Consider the following 13,270-nt stretch of genomic DNA (forward strand, 5'->3'; position numbering starts at 1 on the left):
CGGACTTGCTTGGAACACGGAGCGCTGGTCTCCAAAATAATCCCGAGTGGTCTCCAAAATAATCCCGAGTGGCTCAGAGCCCGCCGGGGCCGCTCCCCACTCTCGGAGCAGCCAGAGGCGAGACCCGCCCGAGGGAAATGCGAATCCACGGCCCCCGAACCCACCCCTCACCAAAGCCCCCCGTGGCAGATGGCACCCGAGAGCCGGCCGGGCTGGGGCACGAGGTGCTGGCACCCCTTTCCCCGCGACCTCCTCCCTCCCGCAGCAGTAATTGCTGCTGTATTTATCCAAACTAGGGGGGGTGCCAGAGAAAGACTTCGAAGAGTAATTTTCCGGGAATTCTCCTCGGTGTAATTGTCTTGATAATAAATCCAGACGCTTAGCCTGTGTATGAATTGCTTTTTACCATTTTCATTTATTATTGAACACAGTGGGGAGAGGGGGAAAACTCAACAGGGCTCTTTCTTGTGAGAGAGAAGGGGAGAAGGGGCTGAGGAGACAATTTCTCTGCAGATCCGGGAAACCTGGATGTGTTCATCATCCTGCTCTCTGCTTTGCTGGGTTTTTTCTCCCCTTAATACTTAGCCCGTTTCCCCACCCCCCACTTTTTTGGGGGTTATTGAAAACTAATTAAATAACCCGTTAGCTAACACGTTAAATTAAGATCCACTCTTGGATTTAATGATGTCTCCGGAAGAATTGACAGAAATGTGAAGACAGACTGTCAATAGATTCCTTCCCCTGGTTAAAGTGTATAAATGTGATTAAAGCAGATCTCCAAGCAGGGTGTCCCGACACACGGGGATGGAGCCAGCAGGGCACCTGTGAGCTCTGGAAGGAAACATCTCCTCAAGTGGGTGCTGAGTGGGGAGATTGATGGTAGGACAAGATTGCTGCTCCCTGGAGGTTTAGAAACCACCCCGAGCCATGATTTGGGCTGGAGGGAGACCCTGGGGAAAGCTGTGGGGAGAGGGGAAGCGTCTCACACACATCCCGTGCTGTGCAGTGCAGCACCAGAGCTGCTCCTTCATCCCCGGCCCTCGCAGAGCTCCAGGGCAGCCTCGTGCCAGCAGCACGGACACGGAGCTGAGCCCAGCCGTGCAAACAGCCGGCGTGGTGAGCACACACCCATGGCTTTCTGCCTAAGCTCTCAGGTAAAGGTTACCTTAGCATCCAGGCTGGAAAAAATCAATGGCTGATACAGCATGAGACTCAGAGAGACAACATACATCTATCACTTAGGGATTCGATGGGCTTAGAATAGTCTTGTCAACAAATGATTGTTTAAACAGAATATCTCAACTGTTTATGGCACCCTTAATCCATACATCTGAGCACCACTGGAACATGTCGGGAGCATGGATTGCTCTGTGGAAACCTCTGTCGTTAGGTCCAGGGCGGCAGAACACTTAAGCATGTGCTTAAGTCTCTTAGACTTCAAATTAATCATGTACTTAAGTGTTTTGCTCGGCCAGGCCTGGCTTAAGAACGGGGAAATACCTGTCATTATGTTAATGGATGAAGTTTTTGTTTCCTGCTCTTCATTTGTAAAGGGCTGTGCACACACGTGTGCTCTGGACACGGAGGCTCCTGGCTGATTTATCCAGTGTGCAAACAGAGCCGGTGTCACCCGGCTTTCCAGGTTATTCCACAGCTCTTCCTTCTCCCCTGGGCGCTGGAGTCCTTCACGTGGCATTTCAGGGAGACCTCGGGTCAGTGGGAAGGGGGGTGGTGAAACCCCCCAGGGGCTGTGAGTTAAATTGTGTGGAGAGGAGCAGATGGAGAGGGTTGCAAAAACAGCTACAGGAGAGCAGAGAGGAAAGAGAGGCTGGAAAAGCACCACAGACCTGGAGCTACGTGAGTAGGGAGAGAGAAGTTCCAGATCCAACCACCCTGGAGATCTTCTGTGGAGACCTGCAGCCCCCCAGCACCGGGAAATGCGACACCTGGGCAGAGGCAACTGCTGAGCCCCTTGGTCCCTGCATGGGTGGCTCGGCTGTGACGTGGGGAGCCTGGGAAGTGGTGGAGCCACTGTCCCTGAAAGTGTTCAAAAAACCTGTGCAGATGTGCTCAGGACCATGGTTTAGTGCTGGGCCTGGCAGGGCTGGGTTAATGGCTGGACTCGATGATCTTAGAGAGCTTTTCCAACTGAAATGACTCCATGAAATGCCAGCATTGCCACTCCCCCCCTGCATCCACCACCTGGCCAGCCTGGCTTGGAGGTCTCCTGCCAGGGGGGATCTCTGGGCTCTGCTTCTCAACTCTTGTCTCATGTCAATCACAAAAAAAAACTCATTACCTTTGGAAGGTGAAGCTTCTGTTTCCTCCCCCAGGCTTCCAAGTGAGTTTCAAAGGAGCCTCTCAGGTGTTCAGGGGCTTTGCAAGGGACCAGGAGCTTTTAGAAACAGCACCGGAAGAATAAGACCTGCAATGTTTCTCTGAACCTGTAGAATGAATTTTCTTTTCTGCAAAGCTAATGATCTCACACTGTCAAGGGTGTCTCCCTCCTTCCCACTCGTGGCCCTCCTCTTCCTTCCTCTTCTTGATGCTCTCAGAGAATCCCAGAATAGTTTAGAGTGGGAGCTCATCCAGTTCCACCCCTGCCATGGGCAGGGACACCTTCCACCATCCCAGGCTGCTCCAAGCCCCGTCCAGCCTGGCCTTGGACACTGCCAGGGATCCAGGGACAGCCACAGCTGCTCTGGGCACCCTGTGCCAGGGCCTGCCCACCCTCCCAGCCAACAATTCCTTCCCAATATCCCATCCAGCCCTGCCCTCTGGCAGTGGGAGCCATTCCCTGTGTCCTGTCCCTCCAGGCCTTGTCCCCAGTCCCTCTCCAGCTCTCCTGGAGCCCCTTTAGGCCCTGCAAGGGGCTCTGAGGTCTCTTCAGAACACCCCCAAGAGTTAAGCCAAGCCCCTGGTTAATGCTGGTCTCACTGGAGGGGACTGGGGTAATTCTGTCCCAAGATGTCCCCTCCCTCCCTTCCTACAAAATCCTTGTCCCAAGCTCAAACCCAGCGAGTTCCTGAGCCCCTGGGGACCTTCCCCACCCCCTCATGAAAGCTGGACTGGTGTTTTTGGAAGTGGAGAGGAGGCTGGGGCAGGGGTCCTGCCCACTGTGGGGACACCATGAAGGGCTCGAGCCGGGGATCAAAGCCAGCCCCAGCCCCTGGAACCCAGCAGCTGCTGGAGCTGTTCACACCTGGAGAGCCGGGAAAAGGTGGCCAGGAGCACTGGGGAGCATCCCCCCTGCCTGGATGCTGCAGCTGAGGATCAGCCCTGAAGGTTTCTGTGGCTGGGAGGACCGGGAATATTTTCCTGAGACGCCGCTCAGCTCTCGGGGCCAGTGCAGAGCCTGTCAGATATCGAGCAGGGCCGTCAATGCTGCAGCTCTAAGTGAAAGCAAAAATCAGTTAATGGTCTTGCCAAGCCCTGCTCTGGGCCTGGGGAGTCCTTGCAGAACCTGGGGCAGGTGATTTGTGAGGGGCTGCTCAGTAAAGTGATCATTCAGCAGCCATTACCGTGTGTATAAAACAAAATATCCCAAAAATCCCAGTGGGAAGTGGGAAATCACTGCCCTGATTTGAGGATTGCTGCTGTTCATCAGAGCCTGTAAGTACCTGCTTAAACCCCAGGGGAATTTGGAGAAGGGGTTTGGGATCTGACAGGATCTTCCTTTTGTGAGGATTTATGGGAATTTTAATGTATTTGTGTAGGGAAAAAACCCGAGAAATTGAAAAAAGAAATCCCAACAATTACAGATATTGTCAATCAAGGCAGGGGGTTCTGACAGGCTGTAGAGTAGCAGCTAAATTTAAGTTTGGGCCGTTTTTCAAATTTCCTTTTAGTGTAAATTAATCATGATTTTAAAACAAAAATAAAATCACACAGGGCTGGAAGAGGAAAACGATTCCTTTGGAAATGCTGAAGTGGGATAATCTGATGACTCCTTTTCACGTGACCAATGAAATGTTTGAAAAGGAAGATTTCAGGAAGTAGTGGCTCCTTTTGGAAGAACAATTTCTTTTGCTAAAGTGACATTTTTCTGGTTTTCCAAACTTTTGGAGTATCCCTGATCTCTGCTTTGTGTGGAAAGGCTTCAGATGCTCCCAGGGACAGAACCTTACATCAACAGGGTTCTCAATTTGTCCTCCAAGGTTTGTGTCCTGCCCTTCCTCTGGGTGAAAATAAAACAGTGCAGGACAAGAAAATTCCAAAAGGGAACTCAGAGGAGGAGAAAATTGCAGCAGCAGAGTCAGGAGGAGTCCCCACAACAATGGAAAGGGGAATTTAACCCTGCCTGGATGCCTGGGTGTAAAGTCTGAGTAACTGCACCTGCCTTGGTCTGAGTTATGCTCAGCTCTTCCAGATGAAAAACTACTGGAATTTTTAATCTACATTAAGATAGTAATTTATCTTTCAGTATAATAATATATCTTTAAAATAGGAGAATAATCTATCTTTAAGATGGGGTAATAACACTCATGTCCTCTGATGCTTCTTCCTTGGGCTGAAGGTCAGCTGAGGGTCCATAAAGCTGCCCACAGTGTCCAGGGGTTGGATCAAAGCCCATCCAGGTGGATTTCTTGTCTCCATTGCAAGCCAGACTCTGCCCACATGTGAGGCAGGCCCTTGTTGACTCACCTTTCCAGCAGAAAAAAGCTTCTCCCCCCAGTCTGACCAGGAACTGTTCTGATGCAGAGCCCCAGAGCTGAGTGTTGAACCCCAGAATTAATCCAAGGGGTGACCCAGGGAACAGCTGGCCCAGTGACAGTGTGGAGTCACCAGTGTGGGGGATCCTGGGATTTACTGGAGCCACAGAAGTTGTGCTGATGGCTGAGGGACGGGATCAGAACTTCCCTGAGCCAGCTCTGAGCTCATTTTCCATCTGTGAGCATCTCTGGGTGTGAGCTGCCTCTTGTGGGAGCTGATAAAGGGGTTGGGTTTGATGGCCCCAGAGAAATGTGGCTTCTCCCAGCTTTTGTGGGAGCCCACCTGCACTTGTGGGAATGAAACCGCTTCCCATGGGTGTCTCCCAAGAGGAAACATCCACTTGGGAGCACTTGTGGCCCAGTATTGACCCCTCTGCCCTCTGGCTGTGTCAGAGAATCACAAAACAAGGGTTGTAAGCTCTGGTAAGAAGAGTTTGGGCTCGAAACGCGACCCCTTGCAGGGCCTGCAGTGAAAGACACACACGAGGTGCCTCCCTCTGGAGCGGGATGGAGCCAGAGCAGCATCGATACCTGCACAGCAAATACTCTGCAGCACCTCCCCAGCCCTGATCTGCATCTGATGGAGGAACAGCAAACCCTGGGCACTGCTTTTAGGATGAGCTGCCAAGACGACGCTCTTGGGGAGGCCATGGGAGCCAGAGCTCCGAGCCTGCCGTGGCCTGGGATTTGCCTAATGAAGGGCTCTTTGGGAGGAGGGATGGACCTTGTCTACACACAAAATTGCAAGCCAAAATTGGTCTTGTGTAGACACTCTTAAATCATTTTAAAGCAGGTTGGTATTGGTTTGTATAATTCGATTCCTTTACCAAAGCGAAGCGAAATCGATGCAAATGGGGTTTACATTGATCCCAGTACATCCGCACAAAGGTTTTGCCCCAGTTTAATGAAATCAGTTTAAAAAGACACCTTTAGCTAACCTGGCATAACTTTGTGTCCAGCCAAGGTGAGGGAGAAGGGAGGACAGGAGTGAGATGTGCCCTAAAAAGAGGCGGTGATGGGGAGCGCGCGGGCAGCGGAGCCCTGGTGCAGAGGCTGCGGTGGAGAGGAGTGATAAGGAATGGGTCAATAGAGTTTTCTCAAAGATTTTTTTTTTAAAGAAAGGTTAAATGTGAGGTGCTATCGATTTCCCTTTTCTCCTCGTCCCTCCTCTCTCCACCCCCCAGCCCCTTCCCTTCCTCCCTGCCCTTTCCCCACCTCCCCGCCGCCCGGAGCCAGCCTTGCAGGAGGACTCGCAGCCCAAAGTGGCCAAGTGACCAGGGAGGACCACGGCTCGGCCGCGGCACTGGCCAATGGCCATCCCAAGGAGCCCCCGTTGCTTAGCAACCCGCGGCGGAGAGAGGCAGGGAGCGCAAAAAGATGGATTTTCAGATTGCAGCAGCCAAGCAGATCAATTCTGCAACATGGGCTACAGTGGCCAAGCGGAATCTCTCTTGCTCCCAGCAGGTATTGATCCAGCCATGCTATAGGCATTGAATGAGCTCTAATAAGTCCTGAGTAAACAGGAACAAGGACTTAAGTGATAGCCCAGCAGTCAAACATCAACTCCCTTTGTCTTCTTCTTCCTCCTCTTCTTCTTTTTTTTTTTTTTTAATTGCTGAAGGGTTTGCGAGAAAAGGACAATAAACTTTATTGATAGAAAAATAGAGTCAGAATATCACTTCCTTCGCAGCCTGGGAGGGTTTGGAGGGGAAAAAAGTCCCCGCCTTGAAATTCCAGCTTGGCTTTGAAGAGCAGTGACCTGTGGACACACGGTGAATGCGGCTCCCAGCTTCCCTGAGCGTCCCTGGCATGGCCACAACTCAATGGCAAGGTCTTTCAAAGGGAATTTTTATGGAATCCCTGACTGGTTTGGGTTGGGAGGGACAACAGAGCTCATCCAGCTCCATCCCTGTGCCATGGTGACCTTCCACTAAACCAGGTGGCTCCAAGCCCCATCCAACCTGGCCTTGGACATTTCCAGGGATGGGGCACAGAGGTCATCATGGAAAACACGGAGCTTTTCCAGGGACAGAGTCATGTTCCAGAGCTGCTCATCTGAAGCAGACGTGGATGTGAGCACATCCAGGAGTTGGGACTTCAGGTGCAATCTCCTCCAGATCTCCAGGGGTGGAAAGGGGAGGTTAAACCTCCTGGCAAAGAGATCCAACCCAGGCCTAGGGAAGGGGAGCAGGGAAATGACCCCTTTGGAGATGCCAGGGCAGGCAGCAAAGCTGGCAAAGAGCTGGAAGGACTTGTCCAGAGCTGTGGGATGCTCAGGAAAAGGAAGCACAGAGCTGTCCTTGGCTGTGAGAGGCTTTGTTGGCTGAAGGGAGATGCCCAGGCTGGGAGTGGAACCAGGCAAGGAGGAGTCTGGATTGACTGAGGACTCTGAGGTCAAAGAAAGGAGCCCATGATGGCATTTTGGGGGACATCACCAAGTCTGAAGGACCTGACTGTAAAGGAAATGTGTGGCTGAGACCAAGGAAAAGTCCAAAATAACTCAAGTGACAAAAACTTGACTTGGCAAGTCCCAGACACTGGGAAAAGTGTCTTGAATGGTTTGACAAAGCCTCTCAATTGCTTGGACTTTTCCAGCTGCCCTCTAGTCAGGGCTGCAGTACCTGCAGAGTGACTGCCCAAGAGCCTGGAGGACAAACACCCCATGGCCACGTCAAAACCTGCTGCCCTGTCCCTGCCCCTGTCCCTGTCCCTGCCCCTGTCCCTGCCCCTGTCCCTGTTCCTGTCCCTGTCCCTGTTCCTGTCCCTGCCCCTGTCCCTGTCCCTGTCCCTGTCCCTGTCCCTGTCCCTGTCCCTGTCCCTGTCCCTGTCCCTGTTCCTGTCCCTGTCCCTGTCCCTGTCCCTGTCCCTGTCCCTGTCCCTGTCCCTGTCCCCCCTCCACTGCCCCTGTGCCTTCTCCCCCCGTATCTCCACCCCCTTTTCCTTCCCCACCCTTCCCCTCCCTGCACTGAGGAGCCCCCCAGGCTCAGGATTCTCCATCCACTGCTCCTGTGCCTCAGCTTTATCTGAGGAGTTTTACCTTCTCAATTTCCTTAAACATCCTAAATTTCCACCTCCATCTCCGTGCACAGGGAAGGCTCCAGCCCTGCTGTTCCCCAGCTGAGGAGCTGCTGCTGACACGGGGAGGAGCAGGATCCCATCCCAAGGGCTGGATGCTGCTCTCCCTCCCGACTCGCGGGTGGCACCAATGAAACCCCTGGAGCCGCTCCAGGTTTATCCCGGTGGAACCGGGAGCACCGGCCAGGGCTGTCTGAAGCGATTACGGGATGGGGAAATGAGAGCTCTGTGCTCCCGACTTCTCCCAGCCCACATTTCAGCGGCTTCATCGTAACAGGGCTGATAATTAATTGATCTGATATTAAGGTGGCTGCTGCCTGTGCTCCCAGCCGCAGCTCAGCTCCGCTTCCAGGAGTGAGTCTGTGAATCCTGAGAGGTGGGAGGGAGCCAAAGGGAGCTCTGGGCAGTGCAGGAGTGTGTGGTGCCCATGTGAGGTGTGGGGCTCGGTTACTCTGGGGTGGGAGAAGGAGCAAATAGCCGAGCACTTGCCCATCCCCAAAGATATTTGCCATTTTCCACGATGAGGGAAGATTTGGTCTCTTTTTCTGAAGGTTTCTGCATTTCAAAGTAATATCAGAAGGGCTTGAAGCTTAATCTGTGTTACCCAGGAGGCTGCAGGAATCAGGCAAAAGGAGGAAAAATCGAATCAATCCCGCAGTATGAATTTATTCCCAGGGGGGTCCAAGGCACCAATATTTTCCCTCCCTCCATTAAAGAGGTAACACCAGCCCCACACAGCAGCCCCTCGTGTGTCAGCGCAGGAGCTGGAACAGGGAACACGGGACAAAACCCACTGGAGGTTAAATGGCATCACCTGGAGGGCTGCAAGGAGAACTCCTGATGGCACCAAGCGGCTCCTTTTGTTTGGCAGGGCCTTCCTGCAGCCCTCAGCTCTGCGTGGAGCTGGAGACTGGAGGGGCAGGGAGAGGGGCAGGGATGCTGCAGGGGGGTGGCTGCTGAGCTGGAGATGTGGGAGGACCAGAACAGAATCACAGAGTCACACAATCATTAATGTTTATAATGGAAAGGGTTTCCAAGAGCTTTGAATCCAATCCAATCACGTACCCGGCACTGCCACGTCCACCTGAGGTCCCTGTGGGGCTGGGATCCACCTCGTGTGGTGCTCTGTGGCTGAGCCTCAGCTCCCTTGGGAGCTAGAGTCCTGCCAGAGGGACTCAGCCTGACCACACATCCAGGGAAGGCAGAGGGGTGCAGGGTCCTGGGAAGATCCTGCTCGAGTTGAAGATTTAAACACTTCACCCTGAGGAGGAGCCCACAGGGGACCCCACCAGGGCTGGGCACGGCCAGGCAGGGGAGTCCCCAGAGTCTCAGGGCTCGGGTCCTGCCACCAGAGCTGTGTCCCTGGGGCTGTGATCCAGCCCCAGACACCAGCTGGGGAAAACACAAACCACCCATTGTCTGCACAACAGAACCAGCTGGAGCTTCATCTCCTCAGCCCCTGACAGCAGTGGGGAGCTCCTGGTGTCCCATGGGGTGTGGGTGTCCTCTCCTGGCATGAGCTGTGCTGGGGAGGTGCTCCCAGGTCCCACCTGCTGCAGGTAATGGCCTGGGGCGATGTGAACCACTCCACAGTGCCTGCTGCTGCCTGCTTTGCTCTGGGATTCTTCTCCCTGAGCCCTGGCTTTGGCCTCTCCCTCCTGGACAGGATCAGCACAGAAACACCGAGGGAACCTGGTGAAATTTCCCTTCCTGTCCTGGGAAAAGCTCCTTCTGCAGCCACAGGAGAGGGATGGATCCTTCCCTCCACGCTGCAAGGGCTGGGCCAGGATCTGGCAATGGTTTCACACTGCCAGAGGGCAGGGCTGGATGGGATATTGGGAAGGAATTGTTGGCTGGGAGGGTGGGCAGGCCCTGGCACAGGGTGCCCAGAGCAGCTGTGGCTGCCCCTGGATCCCTGGCAGTGCCCAAGGCCAGGTTGGACGGGGCTTGGAGCAGCCTGGGATGGTGGGAGGTGTCCCTGCCACGGCAGGGGTGGCACTGGATGGGCTTTAAGGTCCCTTCCAACCCAGTTCTGTGATTCTGTGAGTCCGTGATTTCCTTTTTCATACAGTGAGAAAAACTCCTTTTCACTCATGGCACTCAAAGCTCAGGCTTTTCCTTCACAGGTCCAATTCAGAGCATCCTCAGGAGCTGCATGAAACCACATTAAATCCAGCCAAGCACCAAACTGGGTGCTGCAGTGGAGCTGCAGTCAGAGCTCTGTGGTCTTTGCTGAGTTTTGGGGAGGGCAGCAGGGCTGGGAGTGGCTGGGACCATCAGCCCTGGGTATTTATGGCTCTGAGTGCAGGGCTCCAACCAGCGCTATCAGCTTCCCACCACAGTGCGCCCAATCGTTTGAAATTTAAAACAAAATGTAAAACAAGGAATAATGGTAACAAAAAAGGCTTAATTAATTGAAGTAAATTGCATCACAATAGTGATTTCTCAGTAACTTGGCTAAGTGCCCCATTATTCTGATTTCACTCAGCATTCATGGATACTAAATAAATCACGGGCCCTGCACTTACAGCCTGTGCAGAGGGGCAGGGGGATGGAGGTCCTGCTGTCTCCTCCTCCTCCTCTCCATCGATACCCCAGCACTTCCCGAGGAGCGTCCACCTTAAATGGCAGCCAGAGGAACGAACATCAGAAGGAATTCATTGTACAGCAGGGCTTGGGGGGGGGGGGGGGAATTTTATTTTTTTTTTATTTTTTTTAATCTCTGCAAAAATTTTTCCCTGGAGATTCACCAGAAGGGTTTTCCCCATGTTGTTTCCTCTCAGTGCTGCCCTGGTCTGGTTATCAATATCCTATTACTGCCAGTTTATTTGAAATTATTTCTTTTCTCACTGCTTGAGCTGCCTGGCTGCTCCCAGCAGCGATGGGCTGGCACCTTCCTGGGCATCGTTGGGTGTGCTGGAAGGGACCAGAGCACCTGGTGGGTGCCCAAGACCACGGTGAGGGCCGGGAACAGCAGCTGGGTGACTCTCAGCAAGCATTTGCTCATGGCTTTGCTGTTCCTGCCTATATCCACGGTTATCCAGGGCTTTGGGAGCAGCCTGGAGCAGCTTTGAGCCGATGAACGGCTGCTTTGGGTGGTTTGATGGGACACCGAGCGCGAAAGATGCCCCTAAAGCGGAGATGAGGAGGAGGCTGGAGCCCATCCCTGCAGGCACAGCCGCTGGAGCGAGGTTCTGCATCCCGGCATTCCCGGCATGGACACATCGGGGCACCACGGGCTTTGTTCTCCCACCCTCGCTAATCACTGCTGCATGTACCAAGCCTGAGCAGCCCAGAGGCGTCTTCTCCAGGAGCCTGACGATGGTAAAACCCCTCCGAGGTGCTGCAGCCCCATCCCTCCTCCCCGCCGGAGCGAGGCTTGGTACGGCCAGCATTGATCCGATCGCCGCTCGATGGGATCAGCAGCAGGGAGGCTCCGGGGGGGACAGAGCCTGCCACAAAGAGGCTTCCTCAGCCTGTGGCTCAGTGGGATCCCGCTCCGGGACGGGCTCCCAGGATCTCCTCAGTGTCCCCATCTGCTGCGTGGTCCCCGGCAGCTGCCACTGTCCCCTCTGTGCCATGGAGGAGGTGACGTGGTGCAGCCGGGACTGCCGCCTTAGCCCTTTTTTCCTTCTCTCTTCTCCTCAAAAACACCATCCCCTCTCTCCTCTCAAGCGTCCCTGGAGGCCCCAGCCCCAAATCCCAGCCAGGGCCAGCCCAGCCACCTCCCCACTGTGCAATTCCTATGGAGCGGCCACTGCTGCGAGGGGCCGAGGAATCGATAAATCAATGGCAATCAAGATCCCAAGGTGCAATCATAATTAATGTTCATCCCTGATGGATCATGTCACGGTTCCGCCGCGCTCACGTGAGCCGGGATGATAGAACGGACTGTTTAATGGTGCTTTTGGAGACCCCCTCCCATCCCCAGGGTGTCCCCTCTCCGGCAGGAGGGACAGAGGTGACACCCCAGGGGTCCAAAGAGCCATTTGGAGAGCACGGTGGAGCCTCGGAGGGGTCTGGATGTGGCGGTCACAGGGTGTTTGTGCTCAGGGTGGGGGACAGCAGCGCTCTGGCTGGGGGGGGTGGGTGCCACTGGGAGATGTGGGGAGCTCCTTCCCCAGCTCGGCGCTCCCAGAACAGCTCCCAGCTCTGTCCAGCCCAAATCCCCGCGGCTGTCACAAACCCCGGGGAAACCAGAGTCGGATCAATCCATCAGTGCGCAGCGGTGGTGAAACAGCTCTGTGCTCACCTCGGCCCAGTTAAACCATCATTCCCGAGAGATCCCCTCGTGTCCGCCGGGCCCGGCGGTGCCCACGGCTCGGGAGCCGCTCCCGTCTCTGCCGCGCTCGGATCGCGCTGGAGCTTCCTTCGGCTTTTCTGCTTGGGAGCCCCGGGAAGCGCCGCTGGTTTCCTCCCGAGGTGCGGGCGGAGCGGGGGAAGCAGGGGGATGCCCTGCTGGTGTTTGGCTCCCGTTTCGTGGCTCTGCTGCCCGGCGATCCCTGCCCGCGGCGGCGGCAGCGGGAGCAGCCCCGATGGACGCTTCCCCCTCCAGGGATCGGGGATGGCACCGGCTCCAATCCCTGAGCCCGTGTGGGTCCTGGCTGCTTCCTCAGCACCCTCCACAATCAGCTGGAGAGGTGCAGCGGCCGGGGCTCAGCTCCATCCCTCCCATCCCACAGGGATTCAGCCCCATCCGAGCCCCCTGGAAAACTCAGAGCCCTCCGCAGCTGCAGACCTTTGCCCGCAGCCTTCCACTGAGAGCTGCGTGGAGGCCAAAATTCCTCCTTTCCCACTTTTGAGGGGCTCTCGGGGGTGCATGGGCGGGGGGCGCTGTCCGGGGCCATTCCAGAGGGTGCAGAAGTTGGGAAGTGCAGCAGCAGCAGCGGGGCCTGGCGGGAACCCACGAAGCAGAGCCGGGTATCGATTTCCCATTGATCCCATGCAACCACATTCTGCAGCGGCTGCTGTCCTACATTTCAATCCCACACCTTCTCCTCTGACTTTAATGGGCTTCATCACAGCCCAAAGCTTTATTTAACCAAGAGGGGAGGGAACGGCAGGCGGCTGCCAGAAATCAGAGCAGCCGGGTCCCCGGGGTCTGCCGGGCACAACGGGACCCGCTGGATCCCTCCCAGCTCCCAGGACAAATTGTCTGGGTGTTTTAGGGGATGTGGGTGCCCCCACACCCCCACAGCCCTGAGGTGCTCCGGGTGTCGGGGACAGCACCCGGCTTTCCGGCGGCGCTGTCACCTCCCGGTCTCTGCTCAGCCCGTCCCGGCTGTACCTGCCCAGCTCCATCTCCCAAACAAAGAGCTCCAGCCGCTGCCGAGGGGCAAAGTGAAGCCCCACCTTAGCGGGGATCTGCATAATAACGAGTGCAGGAGCGCTGCCGCCACCCCACAGCCCAGATGTGAGGCTCCAGACGACACGTACACCCAGCGACAGCTGGAAGATGAATATGGAGGAGCTGGGTCCGGTTA

This window comes from Pseudopodoces humilis, chromosome 28 (genome assembly GCF_049639895.1).
Source record: "Pseudopodoces humilis isolate 2021_Gansu_Grassland_sample_001 chromosome 28, ASM4963989v1, whole genome shotgun sequence".
In the NCBI taxonomy this organism is placed as follows: Eukaryota; Metazoa; Chordata; class Aves; order Passeriformes; family Paridae; genus Pseudopodoces; species Pseudopodoces humilis.